Raw genomic sequence first — 12,500 nt, 5'->3', positions numbered from 1 at the left:
ATGATTCGTAACTGGCACGATTCTATGCCACATACTGGATGAATCTGTGAGCACACTCTGCACACACTCATAACTGGCATGATTCTATGCCACATACACATTATATGCATATCCAGGCGTGTAGTTTCAGCCCCGGAGTCTTAATGAAACCATCGGCTATCATATCAGATGCTCCTTGGATTTTTTATTCATTTTTTTTGTTTTAAGCCTTGTAACGAGCCTTGCAAACTCGTATGTGATGAAACACCTTTAATTGCCTGAAAAACCCAGCAAAACACTAAAAAACATTTCAATGTGCAATGAGGATGATTTTAGATCAACTTTGGTTGCTCCCTGGGACTACTGGACCCCCCAGCGACTCTCTTTTAGTATGGTTCATGATTCGTAACTGGCACGATTCTATGCCACATACTGGATGAATCTGTGAGCACACTCTGCACACACTCATAACTGGCATGATTCTATGCCACATACACATTATATGCATATCCAGGCGTGTAGTTTCAGCCCCGGAGTCTTAATGAAACCATCGGCTATCATATCAGATGCTCCTCGGATTTTTTATTAATTTTTTTTGTTTTAAGCCTTGTAACAAGCCTTGCAAACTTGTCTGTGATGAAACACCTTTAATTGCCTGAAAAACCCAGAAAAAGGCTGCAAAACACTAAAAAACATTTCAATGTGCAATGAGGATGATTTTAGATCAAGTTTGGTTCCTCCCTGGGACTACTGGACCCCCCAGCGACTCTCTTTTAGTATGGTTCATGATTCGTAACTGGCACGATTCTATGCCACATACTGGATGAATCTGTGAGCACACTCTGCACACACTCATAACTGGCATGATTCTATGCCACATACACATTATATGCATATCCAGGCGTGTAGTTTCAGCCCCGGAGTCTTAATGAAACCATCGGCTATCATATCAGATGCTCCTTGGATTTCTTATTAATTTTTTTTGTTTTAAGCCTTGTAACGAGCCTTGCAAACTCGTCTGTGATGAAACACCTTTAATTGCCTGAAAAACCCAGAAAAAGGCAGCAAAACACTAAAAAACATTTCAATGTGCAATGAGGATGATTTTAGATCAACTTTGGTTCCTCCCTGGGACTACTGGACCCCCCAGCGACTCTCTTTTAGTATGGTTCATGATTCGTAACTGGCACGATTCTATGCCACATACTGGATGAATCTGTGAGCACACTCTGCACACACTCATAACTGGCATGATTCTATGCCACATACACATTATATGCATATCCAGGCGTGTAGTTTCAGCCCCGGAGTCTTAATGAAACCATCGGCTATCATATCAGATGCTCCTTGGATTTTTTATTAATTTTTTTTGTTTTAAGCCATGTAACGAGCCTTGCAAACTCGTCTGTGATGAAACACCTTTAATTGCCTGAAAACCCAGAAAAAGGCAGCAAAACACTAAAAAACATTTCAATATGCAATGAGGATGATTTTAGATCAAGTTTGGTTCCTCCCTGGGACTACTGGACCCCCCAGCGACTCTCTTTTAGTATGGTTCATGATTCGTAACTGGCACGATTCTATGCCACATACTGGATGAATATGTGAGCACACTCTGCACACACTCATAACTGGCATGATTCTATGCCACATACACATTATATGCATATCCAGGCGTGTAGTTTCAGCCCCGGAGTCTTAATGAAACCATCGGCTATCATATCAGATGCTCCTTGGATTTTTTATTAATTTTTTTTGTTTTAAGCCTTGTAACGAGCCTTGCAAACTCGTCTGTGATGAAACACCTTTAATTGCCTGAAAAACCCAGCAAAACACTAAAAAACATTTCAATGTGCAATGAGGATGATTTTAGATCAACTTTGGTTCCTCCCTGGGACTACTGGACCCCCCAGCGACTCTCTTTTAGTATGGTTCATGATTCGTAACTGGCACGATTCTATGCCACATACTGGATGAATCTGTGAGCACACTCTGCACACACTCATAACTGGCATGATTCTATGCCACATACACATTATATGCATATCCAGGCGTGTAGTTTCAGCCCCGGAGTCTTAATGAAACCATCGGCTATCATATCAGATGCTCCTTGGATTTTTTATTAATTTTTTTTGTTTTAAGCCATGTAACGAGCCTTGCAAACTCGTCTGTGATGAAACACCTTTAATTGCCTGAAAACCCAGAAAAAGGCAGCAAAACACTAAAAAACATTTCAATGTGCAATGAGGATGATTTTAGATCAACTTTGGTTCCTCCCTGGGACTACTGGACCCCCCAGCGACTCTCTTTTAGTATGGTTCATGATTCGTAACTGGCACGATTCTATGCCACATACTGGATGAATATGTGAGCACACTCTGCACACACTCATAACTGGCATGATTCTATGCCACATACACATTATATGCATATCCAGGCGTGTAGTTTCAGCCCCGGAGTCTTAATGAAACCATCGGCTATCATATAAGATGCTCCTTGGATTTTTTATTAATTTTTTTTGTTTTAAGCCTTGTAACGAGCCTTGCAAACTCGTCTGTGATGAAACACCTTTAATTGCCTGAAAAACCCAGAAAAAGGCAGCAAAACACTAAAAAACATTTCAATGTGCAATGAGGATGATTTTAGATCAACTTTGGTTCCTCCCTGGGACTACTGGACCCCCCAGCGACTCTCTTTTAGTATGGTTCATGATTCGTAACTGGCACGATTCTATGCCACATACTGGATGAATATGTGAGCACACTCTGCACACACTCATAACTGGCATGATTCTATGCCACATACACATTATATGCATATCCAGGCGTGTAGTTTCAGCCCCGGAGTCTTAATGAAACCATCGGCTATCATATCAGATGCTCCTTGGATTTTTTATTCATTTTTTTTGTTTTAAGCCTTGTAACGAGCCTTGCAAACTCGTATGTGATGAAACACCTTTAATTGCCTGAAAAACCCAGAAAAAGGCTGCAAAACACTAAAAAACATTTCAATGTGCAATGAGGATGATTTTAGATCAACTTTGGTTCCTCCCTGGGACTACTGGACCCCCCAGCGACTCTCTTTTAGTATGGTTCATGATTCGTAACTGGCACGATTCTATGCCACATACTGGATGAATCTGTGAGCACACTCTGCACACACTCATAACTGGCATGATTCTATGCCACATACACATTATATGCATATCCAGGCGTGTAGTTTCAGCCCCGGAGTCTTAATGAAACCATCGGCTATCATATCAGATGCTCCTTGGATTTTTTATTAATTTTTTTTGTTTTAAGCCTTGTAACGAGCCTTGCAAACCCGTCTGTGATGAAACCCCTTTAATTGCCTGAAAAACCCAGCAAAACACTAAAAAACATTTCAATGTGCAATGAGGATGATTTTAGATCAACTTTGGTTCCTCCCTGGGACTACTGGACCCCCCAGCGACTCTCTTTTAGTATGGTTCATGATTCGTAACTGGCACGATTCTATGCCACATACTGGATGAATCTGTGAGCACACTCTGCACACACTCATAACTGGCATGATTCTATGCCACATACACATTATATGCATATCCAGGCGTGTAGTTTCAGCCCCGGAGTCTTAATGAAACCATCGGCTATCATATCAGATGCTCCTTGGATTTTTTATTAATTTTTTTTGTTTTAAGCCTTGTAACGAGCCTTGCAAACTCGTCTGTGATGAAACCCCTTTAATTGCCTGAAAAACCCAGCAAAACACTAAAAAACATTTCAATGTGCAATGAGGATGATTTTAGATCAACTTTGGTTCCTCCCTGGGACTACTGGACCCCCCAGCGACTCTCTTTTAGTATGGTTCATGATTCGTAACTAGCACGATTATATGCCACATACTGGATGAATCTGTGAGCACACTCTGCACACACTCATAACTGGCATGATTCTATGCCACATACACATTATATGCATATCCAGGCGTGTAGTTTCAGCCCCGGAGTCTTAATGAAACCATCGGCTATCATATCAGATGCTCCTTGGATTTTTTATTAATTTTTTTTGTTTTAAGCCTTGTAACGAGCCTTGCAAACTCGTCTGTGATGAAACACCTTTAATTGCCTGAAAAACCCAGAAAAAGGCAGCAAAACACTAAAAAACATTTCAATGTGCAATGAGGATGATTTTAGATCAACTATGGTTCCTCCCTGGGACTACTGGACCCCCCAGCGACTCTCTTTTAGTATGGTTCATGATTCGTAACTGGCACGATTCTATGCCACATACTGGATGAATATGTGAGCACACTCTGCACACACTCATAACTGGCATGATTCTATGCCACATACACATTATATGCATATCCAGGCGTGTAGTTTCAGCCCCGGAGTCTTAATGAAACCATCGGCTATCATATCAGATGCTCCTTGGATTTTTTATTCATTTTTTTTGTTTTAAGCCTTGTAACGAGCCTTGCAAACTCGTATGTGATGAAACACCTTTAATTGCCTGAAAAACCCAGAAAAAGGCTGCAAAACACTAAAAAACATTTCAATGTGCAATGAGGATGATTTTAGATCAACTTTGGTTCCTCCCTGGGACTACTGGACCCCCCAGCGACTCTCTTTTAGTATGGTTCATGATTCGTAACTGGCACGATTCTATGCCACATACTGGATGAATCTGTGAGCACACTCTGCACACACTCATAACTGGCATGATTCTATGCCACATACACATTATATGCATATCCAGGCGTGTAGTTTCAGCCCCGGAGTCTTAATGAAACCATCGGCTATCATATCAGATGCTCCTCGGATTTTTTATTAATTTTTTTTGTTTTAAGCCTTGTAACAAGCCTTGCAAACTTGTCTGTGATGAAACACCTTTAATTGCCTGAAAAACCCAGAAAAAGGCTGCAAAACACTAAAAAACATTTCAATGTGCAATGAGGATGATTTTAGATCAACTTTGGTTCCTCCCTGGGACTACTGGACCCCCCAGCGACTCTCTTTTAGTATGGTTCATGATTCGTAATTGGCACGATTCTATGCCACATACTGGATGAATCTGTGAGCACACTCTGCACACACTCATAACTGGCATGATTCTATGCCACATACACATTATATGCATATCCAGGCGTGTAGTTTCAGCCCCGGAGTCTTAATGAAACCATCGGCTATCATATCAGATGCTCCTTGGATTTTTTATTAATTTTCTTTGTTTTATGCCTTGTAACGAGCCTTGCAAACTCGTCTGTGATGAAACACCTTTAATTGCCTGAAAAACCCAGAAAAAGGCAGCAAAACACTAAAAAACATTTCAATGTGCAATGAGGATGATTTTAGATCAAGTTTGGTTCCTCCCTGGGACTACTGGACCCCCCAGCGACTCTCTTTCAGTATGGTTCATGATTCGTAACTGGCACGATTCTATGCCACATACTGGATGAATCTGTGAGCACACTCTGCACACACTCATAACTGGCATGATTCTATGCCACATACACATTATATGCATATCCAGGTGTGTAGTTTCAGCCCCGGAGTCTTAATGAAACCATCGGCTATCATATCAGATGCTCCTTGGATTTTTTATTAATTTTTTTTGTTTTAAGCCTTGTAACGAGCCTTGCAAACTCGTCTGTGATGAAACACCTTTAATTGCCTGAAAAACCCAGCAAAACACTAAAAAACATTTCAATGTGCAATGAGGATGATTTTAGATCAACTTTGGTTGCTCCCTGGGACTACTGGACCCCCCAGCGACTCTCTTTTAGTATGGTTCATGATTCGTAACTGGCACGATTCTATGCCACATACTGGATGAATCTGTGAGCACACTCTGCACACACTCATAACTGGCATGATTCTATGCCACATACACATTATATGCATATCCAGGCGTGTAGTTTCAGCCCCGGAGTCTTAATGAAACCATCGGCTATCATATCAGATGCTCCTCGGATTTTTTATTAATTTTTTTTGTTTTAAGCCTTGTAACAAGCCTTGCAAACTTGTCTGTGATGAAACACCTTTAATTGCCTGAAAAACCCAGAAAAAGGCTGCAAAACACTAAAAAACATTTCAATGTGCAATGAGGATGATTTTAGATCAAGTTTGGTTCCTCCCTGGGACTACTGGACCCCCCAGCGACTCTCTTTTAGTATGGTTCATGATTCGTAACTGGCACGATTCTATGCCACATACTGGATGAATCTGTGAGCACACTCTGCACACACTCATAACTGGCATGATTCTATGCCACATACACATTATATGCATATCCAGGCGTGTAGTTTCAGCCCCGGAGTCTTAATGAAACCATCGGCTATCATATCAGATGCTCCTTGGATTTTTTATTAATTTTTTTTGTTTTAAGCCTTGTAACGAGCCTTGCAAACTCGTCTGTGATGAAACACCTTTAATTGCCTGAAAAACCCAGCAAAACACTAAAAAACATTTCAATGTGCAATGAGGATGATTTTAGATCAACTTTGGTTCCTCCCTGGGACTACTGGACCCCCCAGCGACTCTCTTTTAGTATGGTTCATGATTCGTAACTGGCACGATTCTATGCCACATACTGGATGAATATGTAAGCACACTCTGCACACACTCATAACTGGCATGATTCTATGCCACATACACATTATATGCATATCCAGGCGTGTAGTTTCAGCCCCGGAGTCTTAATGAAACCATCGGCTATCATATCAGATGCTCCTTGGATTTTTTATTAATTTCTTTTGTTTTAAGCCTTGTAACGAGCCTTGCAAACTCGTATGTGATGAAACACCTTTAATTGCCTGAAAAACCCAGAAAAAGGCTGCAAAACACTAAAAAACATTTCAATGTGCAATGAGGATGATTTTAGATCAACTTTGGTTCCTCCCTGGGACTACTGGACCCCCCAGCGACTCTCTTTTAGTATGGTTCATGATTCGTAACTGGCACGATTCTATGCCACATACTGGATGAATCTGTGAGCACACTCTGCACACACTCATAACTGGCATGATTCTATGCCACATACACATTATATGCATATCCAGGCGTGTAGTTTCAGCCCCGGAGTCTTAATGAAACCATCGGCTATCATATAAGATGCTCCTTGGATTTTTTATTAATTTTTTTTGTTTTAAGCCTTGTAACGAGCCTTGCAAACTCGTCTGTGATGAAACACCTTTAATTGCCTGAAAAACCCAGAAAAAGGCAGCAAAACACTAAAAAACATTTCAATGTGCAATGAGGATGATTTTAGATCAACTTTGGTTCCTCCCTGGGACTACTGGACCCCCCAGCGACTCTCTTTTAGTATGGTTCATGATTCGTAACTGGCACGATTCTATGCCACATACTGGATGAATATGTGAGCACACTCTGCACACACTCATAACTGGCATGATTCTATGCCACATACACATTATATGCATATCCAGGCGTGTAGTTTCAGCCCCGGAGTCTTAATGAAACCATCGGCTATCATATCAGATGCTCCTTGGATTTTTTATTCATTTTTTTTGTTTTAAGCCTTGTAACGAGCCTTGCAAACTCGTATGTGATGAAACACCTTTAATTGCCTGAAAAACCCAGAAAAAGGCTGCAAAACACTAAAAAACATTTCAATGTGCAATGAGGATGATTTTAGATCAACTTTGGTTCCTCCCTGGGACTACTGGACCCCCCAGCGACTCTCTTTTAGTATGGTTCATGATTCGTAACTGGCACGATTCTATGCCACATACTGGATGAATCTGTGAGCACACTCTGCACACACTCATAACTGGCATGATTCTATGCCACATACACATTATATGCATATCCAGGCGTGTAGTTTCAGCCCCGGAGTCTTAATGAAACCATCGGCTATCATATCAGATGCTCCTTGGATTTTTTATTAATTTTTTTTGTTTTAAGCCTTGTAACGAGCCTTGCAAACTCGTCTGTGATGAAACCCCTTTAATTGCCTGAAAAACCCAGCAAAACACTAAAAAACATTTCAATGTGCAATGAGGATGATTTTAGATCAACTTTGGTTCCTCCCTGGGACTACTGGACCCCCCAGCGACTCTCTTTTAGTATGGTTCATGATTCGTAACTGGCACGATTCTATGCCACATACTGGATGAATCTGTGAGCACACTCTGCACACACTCATAACTGGCATGATTCTATGCCACATACACATTATATGCATATCCAGGCGTGTAGTTTCAGCCCCGGAGTCTTAATGAAACCATCGGCTATCATATCAGATGCTCCTTGGATTTTTTATTAATTTTTTTTGTTTTAAGCCTTGTAACGAGCCTTGCAAACTCGTCTGTGATGAAACCCCTTTAATTGCCTGAAAAACCCAGCAAAACACTAAAAAACATTTCAATGTGCAATGAGGATGATTTTAGATCAACTTTGGTTCCTCCCTGGGACTACTGGACCCCCCAGCGACTCTCTTTTAGTATGGTTCATGATTCGTAACTAGCACGATTATATGCCACATACTGGATGAATCTGTGAGCACACTCTGCACACACTCATAACTGGCATGATTCTATGCCACATACACATTATATGCATATCCAGGTGTGTAGTTTCAGCCCCGGAGTCTTAATGAAACCATCGGCTATCATATCAGATGCTCCTTGGATTTTTTATTAATTTTTTTTGTTTTAAGCCTTGTAACGAGCCTTGCAAACTCGTCTGTGATGAAACACCTTTAATTGCCTGAAAAACCCAGAAAAAGGCAGCAAAACACTAAAAAAACATTTCAATGTGCAATGAGGATGATTTTAGATCAACTTTGGTTCCTCCCTGGGACTACTGGACCCCCCAGCGACTCTCTTTTAGTATGGTTCATGATTCGTAACTGGCACGATTCTATGCCACATACTGGATGAATATGTGAGCACACTCTGCACACACTCATAACTGGCAAGATTCTATGCCACATACACATTATATGCATATCCAGGCGTGTAGTTTCAGCCCCGGAGTCTTAATGAAACCATCGGCTATCATATCAGATGCTCCTTGGATTTTTTATTCATTTTTTTTGTTTTAAGCCTTGTAACGAGCCTTGCAAACTCGTATGTGATGAAACACCTTTAATTGCCTGAAAAACCCAGAAAAAGGCAGCAAAACACTAAAAAACATTTCAATGTGCAATGAGGATGATTTTAGATCAACTTTGGTTCCTCCCTGGGACTACTGGACCCCCCAGCGACTCTCTTTTAGTATGGTTCATGATTCGTAACTGGCACGATTCTATGCCACATACTGTATGAATCTGTGAGCACACTCTGCATACACTCATAACTGGCATGATTCTATGCCACATACACATTATATGCATATCCAGGCGTGTAGTTTCAGCCCCGGAGTCTTAATGAAACCATCGGCTATCATATCAGATGCTCCTCGGATTTTTTATTAATTTTTTTTGTTTTAAGCCTTGTAACAAGCCTTGCAAACTTGTCTGTGATGAAACACCTTTAATTGCCTGAAAAACCCAGAAAAAGGCTGCAAAACACTAAAAAACATTTCAATGTGCAATGAGGATGATTTTAGATCAACTTTGGTTCCTCCCTGGGACTACTGGACCCCCCAGCGACTCTCTTTTAGTATGGTTCATGATTCGTAATTGGCACGATTCTATGCCACATACTGGATGAATCTGTGAGCACACTCTGCACACACTCATAACTGGCATGATTCTATGCCACATACACATTATATGCATATCCAGGCGTGTAGTTTCAGCCCCGGAGTCTTAATGAAACCATCGGCTATCATATCAGATGCTCCTTGGATTTTTTATTAATTTTCTTTGTTTTATGCCTTGTAACGAGCCTTGCAAACTCGTCTGTGATGAAACACCTTTAATTGCCTGAAAAACCCAGAAAAAGGCAGCAAAACACTAAAAAACATTTCAATGTGCAATGAGGATGATTTTAGATCAAGTTTGGTTCCTCCCTGGGACTACTGGACCCCCCAGCGACTCTCTTTCAGTATGGTTCATGATTCGTAACTGGCACGATTCTATGCCACATACTGGATGAATCTGTGAGCACACTCTGCACACACTCATAACTGGCATGATTCTATGCCACATACACATTATATGCATATCCAGGCGTGTAGTTTCAGCCCCGGAGTCTTAATGAAACCATCGGCTATCATATCAGATGCTCCTTGGATTTTTTATTAATTTTTTTTGTTTTAAGCCTTGTAACGAGCCTTGCAAACTCGTCTGTGATGAAACACCTTTAATTGCCTGAAAAACCCAGCAAAACACTAAAAAACATTTCAATGTGCAATGAGGATGATTTTAGATCAACTTTGGTTCCTCCCTGGGACTACTGGACCCCCCAGCGACTCTCTTTTAGTATGGTTCATGATTCGTAACTGGCACGATTCTATGCCACATACTGGATGAATCTGTGAGCACACTCTGCACACACTCATAACTGGCATGATTCTATGCCACATACACATTATATGCATATCCAGGCGTGTAGTTTCAGCCCCGGAGTCTTAATGAAACCATCGGCTATCATATCAGATGCTCCTTGGATTTTTTATTAATTTTTTTTGTTTTAAGCCATGTAACGAGCCTTGCAAACTCGTCTGTGATGAAACACCTTTAATTGCCTGAAAAACCCAGAAAAAGGCAGCAAAACACTAAAAAACATTTCAATGTGCAATGAGGATGATTTTAGATCAACTTTGGTTCCTCCCTGGGACTACTGGACCCCCCAGCGACTCTCTTTTAGTATGGTTCATGATTCGTAACTGGCACGATTCTATGCCACATACTGGATGAATATGTGAGCACACTCTGCACACACTCATAACTGGCATGATTCTATGCCACATACACATTATATGCATATCCAGGCGTGTAGTTTCAGCCCCGGAGTCTTAATGAAACCATCGGCTATCATATCAGATGCTCCTTGGATTTTTTATTAATTTTTTTTGTTTTAAGCCTTGTAACGAGCCTTGCAAACTCGTCTGTGATGAAACACCTTTAATTGCCTGAAAAACCCAGAAAAAGGCAGCAAAACACTAAAAAACATTTCAATGTGCAATGAGGATGATTTTAGATCAACTTTGGTTCCTCCCTGGGACTACTGGACCCCCCAGCGACTCTCTTTTAGTATGGTTCATGATTCGTAACTGGCACGATTCTATGCCACATACTGGATGAATATGTGAGCACACTCTGCACACACTCATAACTGGCATGATTCTATGCCACATACACATTATATGCATATCCAGGCGTGTAGTTTCAGCCCCGGAGTCTTAATGAAACCATCGGCTATCATATCAGATGCTCCTTGGATTTTTTATTCATTTTTTTTGTTTTAAGCCTTGTAACGAGCCTTGCAAACTCGTATGTGATGAAACACCTTTAATTGCCTGAAAAACCCAGAAAAAGCCTGCAAAACACTAAAAAACATTTCAATGTGCAATGAGGATGATTTTAGATCAACTTTGGTTCCTCCCTGGGACTACTGGACCCCCCAGCGACTCTCTTTTAGTATGGTTCATGATTCGTAACTGGCACGATTCTATGCCACATACTGGATGAATCTGTGAGCACACTCTGCACACACTCATAACTGGCATGATTCTATGCCACATACATGTTGTGCAATAGTAGGAGTAGAATTGACGTTGGCTAATTATTAATAATCATGAAATATGATTATTAAAATAACAATTATTTCTTAAAAATAATCAAAAATGATAAAGCTATTAATTAAGAAATGTAACACATTTAATTAGAAATGATACGGTTATCCATTAATAATAGTTAAAATAATTAATGAAAACAATAAAATTATCAATTAAGAATAATACAAATCTGTAGTCATTGCTTATTGTTGCGGGGCACCACCCTGGTTACAGGGACCAACGAGTCAAACTATAGTTATCAGTCTCATAATGATAAATGTCAAATCAATAATCTCAATATTTAATATTAATAATTATTTAATTAACAGTGAAGGCTACTAAGTTCGAGCACAGGCAATCATAATCCAGCTGCAATCACATACATATGCACAAATAATCACAGACTACAGATACTTTAATTACAAAAGCATTTATTAAAAGGGGAAATAAAGTTAATGTTATTCAATGATTCATCATTTTAACAAGCTCCGATATTTCAAAGATAAACACAGCAGCAGCACTTATCACAATTCAGAAAATACATGTAAAACCGGCGGTCTACCTATGTATGTCTGTCTCGGTGTGTGTGTGTGTGTCTATGTCAAAGTGTCTCTCTGTGTGTGTGTGTCTATGTGTATGCATGTGAAATAAAGTTAGTGTTATTTAATGATTCATCATTTTAACAAACTCCCATATTTCAAAGATAACACCAGCAGCCGCTTATCACAATTTAGAAAAACACATGTATTCATCTATGTGTATCTGTGTGTGTATCTGTCTGTGTCTATCAATGTGTCTCTGTGTCTGTGTGGGTGTGTCCGTGTGTGTGTGTGTGGGTGTGTGAGAGAGCGAG

The sequence above is a fragment of the Pleuronectes platessa genome, chromosome 24 (assembly GCF_947347685.1).
Source record: "Pleuronectes platessa chromosome 24, fPlePla1.1, whole genome shotgun sequence".
Classification (NCBI taxonomy): domain Eukaryota; kingdom Metazoa; phylum Chordata; class Actinopteri; order Pleuronectiformes; family Pleuronectidae; genus Pleuronectes; species Pleuronectes platessa.
The sequence above is the reverse complement of the archived record's forward strand: the minus strand, read 5'-3'. Positions refer to the sequence as shown.